Raw genomic sequence first — 4,901 nt, forward strand, 5'->3', positions numbered from 1 at the left:
AAAGTGCTCAACATTGGTCGGCATCAGGGAAATCCAAATCAAAACCTCAATGAGATACCACCTCACACCAGTCAGAATGGCTAAAATTAACAAGTCAGGAAACGACAGATGTTGGTGGGGATGCAGAGAAAGGGGAACCCTCCTACACTGTTGGTGGGAATGCAAGCTGTTGCAGCCACTCTGGAAAACAGTATGGAGGTTCCTCAAAAAGTTGAAAATAGAGCTACCAAACGATCCAGCAATTGCACTACTGGGTATTTACCCCAAAGATACAAACGTAGTGATCTGAAGGGGTACGTGCACCCCGATGTTTATAGCAGCAATGTCCACAGTAGCCAAACTGTGGAAAGAGCCAAGATGTCCCTCAACAGATGAATGGATAAAGAAGATGTGGTATATATATATATATACAATGGAATATTATGCAGCCATCAAAAGAATGAAATCTTGCCATTTGCAATGACATGGATGGAACTGGAGGGTATTATGCTGAGCGAAATAAGTCAATCAGAGCAAGACATGTATCATATGACCTCACTGATATGAGGAATTCTTAATCTCAGGATGCAAACTGAGGGTTGCTGGAGTTGTGGGGGTAGGAGGGATGGGGTGGCTGGGTGATAGACATTGGGCAGGGTATGTGCTATGGTGAGCACTGTGAATTGTGTAAGACTGTTGAATCACAGACCTGTACCTCTGAAATAAATAATACATTATACGGTAAAAAAAAAAAAGAGGTAGGAAGGGAAAAATGAAGGGGAGGAATCAGAGGGGGAGACAAACCATGAGAGACTATGGACTCTGAGAAACAAACTGAGGGTTCTATAGTGGAGAGGGGTGGGGGGATGCGTTATCCTGGTAATGGGTATTAAAGAGGGCATGTACTGAATGGAGCACTGGGTGTTATATGCAAACAATGAATCATGGAACACTACATCAAAAACTATGATGTAACATATGGTGATTAACATAACAAAATAAATAATAAAATCAAATAAAGCCTTTAGAATCCACACACAAAAAAATGATTAGAGCTAATAAATGAATTTAGCAAAGTTACAGACTACAAGATCAACACATGAAAATAAATTGTATTTCTACACTATGCAGTGAACAATCCAAAAAGAAAAATAAGAAAGTAATTGCATTTACAATATCATCAAAAAAGAAGAAAATAGCTAGGAATAAATGTAAACAGATGCAAGACTTATACACTAAAAACTATAATACATTGCTGAAATAAATTAATGAAAATCTAAATAAATGGAAAGACAGCTCATTTTCATGAGTTTGAAAAATAAATATTGTTAAAATGGCAATATTCGTCAAAGCAAATGGGCAGATCCAATGCAATCCTCATTAAAATTCCATGACCTTTTTTGTAGAAATGGAAAAGCTGATAGTAAAATTCATGTAAGATTATAAGGAACCCCAATAACCAAAAGAATCATGAGAAAAGAACAACATTGGAGTTCTCACACTTCCTGTTTTCAAAACTTGTTATATACCAGTAACGGGGCATGTACTGCATGGAGCACTGGGTGTTATACGAAAACAATGAATCGTGGATCACTACATCAAAAACTAATGATGTATTGTATGGTGACTAACATAACATAATAAAATTAAATTAAATTAAAAAAATAATCACAACAGTGTGGAACTGACATGTGAATAAACATATGGATCAATGGAATAGAATTGAGACTCCAAAAATAAAACCATACATCTATGATAAATTAATTTTCAACAAGAGTGCAAAGAGCATTCAGTGCAGAAAGAATAGTCTCTTCCACAAATGGTGCTGAGATAACAGGATGACCACACACCAAAGAATAAAGTGGGACTTTATGTCACATCATATAAAAAATTAACTCAAAATGGACCAAAGATCTAAATATAAGAGTTAAAACCATGACATTCTTAGGAGAAAGCATCAAAGTAAATCTTCACGAGCTTGGATTTGGCAATGTTTTTTTTAGATATAATACAAAAAGTGCAAGCAACAAATGACAAAATAGATAAATTGGACTTCACTAAAATTAAAAACTATTTTGTATCATATGATTCTTTAAAAAATTGTCAAAGAAGACAAGTTAGGTGATACAAAAAAACTGCAACACTTTATGAAGTGAGCAATCTCCTTTTGGTGAACGAACTGCAAAATGGGGCAGAAGGCAGAGAGCTTTTATAGGATAAAGATTAAAGAATAAGGGGAATGCCTGGGTGGCTCAGTCAGTTAAGGGTCCAATTCCTGGTTTTGACTCAGGTCATGATCTCGGGGGTCGTGAGATCAAACCCCATGGTGGGCTCTGCACTCAGCACAGAGTCTGCCTTAGATTCTCTCTCCCTCTCCTTCTGCCCCTTCCCCCACTTGCATGCTCACGCTCTCTCTCTCTTTCTCTCTAAAAATAAATAAATAAGTCTTTTTAAAAAAATAGATGAAAGAACAAGAAAGAAGAAAATAGAAAGTTTCGATTGGCTGGGGCCAGAGTCAACCTTGTTTGGGGTAAGAAAGAGCAAGGAAATAAGTATAAAACCCAGAGTTGCTGTGTTTGGGGATTGACTGACTGGATGTATGGAGACTGTGCTAAGTGGAAAGAGCCAAGCTTGACAGATTACATACTATATGATTACATACTATATGATTCCATTTATACAACATTCTTGAAATGCAAAATAAAAGGAATGGAGGAGAGATTCGTGATTGCCAGCAGTTAAGGAGGGAGTGGATAGAAATGGATGTGGCTATTAAAAGGCAACATTGGAGACGTTCTTGTGATGGAAATGTTCTTGATCAACGTCAGTCTCCTGGTTTTGATATTGTACTCTAAATTTGGAAGATGTTGGCCATGGGGAGAACTGAGCAAAAAGGACACAGGGTCTCTCTATATTATTTCTTACAATTGTATATGAATTCACAGTTACCTAAAAATTAAAAGTTTAATTTAAAATAGCTGCCTTCCCCTGCATGGGCCATTGGGTTCTGACCAAGGCAGCTGCCTTCCACCTTTCTCACACCTGAGCCCCACCTTCTCATCCCCTGACCACAGGATCATTCAAAATCATCTCATTCCAAAGTTTTTCAAACTCTGCTTCATTGAGTCCCAAGAAATTTTGACGTTGCAGGAGGTTCAGCCAGATTGGGTGGCCCAGGGAAGAAGGTGTACCAATATATCTCCACTTTAACACAGAGCAAATCCACTTTTGCCTGTGATAAATACTGGGATGCCACTCGTTTTAAATAGGGCTTCACTGCATGATTGTATTTTCAAGTTGTTCATCTTTTAAAATCTGAGGCTTGTTTTGACTTTAGAACATGTTGGAGATGTGGTTATCCCTGATTTTCCTGGTCTCAACCAAGTAGTTGTTAAAGCTGAGTTCAAATCCCATTAACCTGGGTAAGTCACTTAACTGCTCTCAGTCCCATTTCCTCATCTTTCAAAGGAAGTTAACATTCATAACCTCACAATAGGGCTATTCTAAGCTTTAGATGAGATGACTGAAGCATTTAAAGCACTTAGCACAGTGCCTTCCGCAAAGTAGGACTCATTGCATTATAGCTAATTTTAGAATTTCTACTTCTCAGCAACATTTTATTCTATATAACTCTAATAGAAAAATTCCTTTTTTATAAAGAGCCAAAAATCTATCACTTGACAACACAGCATGGGTCCAACTTACCCCAGTTTCTTTGATGGCTTTTCCTATGACCTACTTTTAGGTGCTGTTCTCACATCACTAGATGTTCTCTACTTTTCTCATGAGCCTGAACACAATGCTCCCGATATTGCTGTGCCAGTATCCCAGAGGCTGGCTACTCACCTTTCTCATTGTGCAGGCTCTGCAGCATGAATGTAACTCAGAAGGCACAATAGTTGACAGCCATGTGGGCTGTTGACTCATAGTGGAAATGTTCATCTTTGTCAACTGTCAATATCTATCCGGTTATTGAAGCCACTGGGATTTGGGGAACTACGAGTCTCAAATGGCAGCAATAGTTGCATTGGAAAACAAATCCCACTCCCTGTGTTTGCCTCTCTGACCTCATCTCACATACCTCCCTGTTTTACCTCACTCTCTAGAAATCTCGCATTGTTAGTTCCTCACACAAACAGAGCTGCTTCTTGACCCCAGGCCTTATCCTTCAACATTTGGTTCTGGGGGCCACTTTCTTTGAAAGGTCTTCCCTGGGCCCCCAGTCTAGGTTAGGGGCCCTCGTCTCTGTGCTCCCATTCTATTATCTTTGAGGACTCTTATGAATGATACCCCTTTTTCCCTACCTGATCCCGAACCCACTGAAAATAAGGCCAAGTGGCATCTTTATTACTAACAGCTGCTGTTGGAGGGTACAGCAAGCAAGTTTCACAATACCAAACCCCAAATCTTGGCAGACTCGCCCACCATTCATGGCAGTGATGGGCACCAACAGAGGCAGACTTTCCAACAGTTAGCTTAAATGGGGAGGAAGGATCTGAGATCCATAGGCCCAAGTTTCTCCTCCCAAATTCACCATTAGCTAAATCACTCCCTCTCCTGGACAAAGTGCATGAGGGACTGCCAGAGCTCTCTTTACAAAACAGAGGCACATCAAGAAACAGGAGGAATGTGGAGCTCTAGCCCCACTTCACTCTCCTCTAGCGCTTAGCAAAATGGGTAAGCTTCACCTAATGCTAGTTCTCATCTCACTGAACTAACTGTAAGCTACTTAAAGACAGTGTACCCATTGTCTAGAATGGGACACACATAGGGCAGTTGCTCAGTAAAGATATCCTGAGCTTAACAAGCCTAGATTCACCCCCTTGAGATTGGTCTCCATGCCTTAACAGATACCGACTGCCCGGAGCTCCTGGGTGAGCCCACCCCACAAGGAAAGAAGCTCATTGGCCTAATAGATCCCC

Source organism: Callorhinus ursinus, unplaced genomic scaffold (genome assembly GCF_003265705.2).
Source record: "Callorhinus ursinus isolate GAN/ISIS: 27379988/994484 unplaced genomic scaffold, GSC_fseal_2.0 scaffold5, whole genome shotgun sequence".
NCBI classification, from domain to species: Eukaryota; Metazoa; Chordata; class Mammalia; order Carnivora; family Otariidae; genus Callorhinus; species Callorhinus ursinus.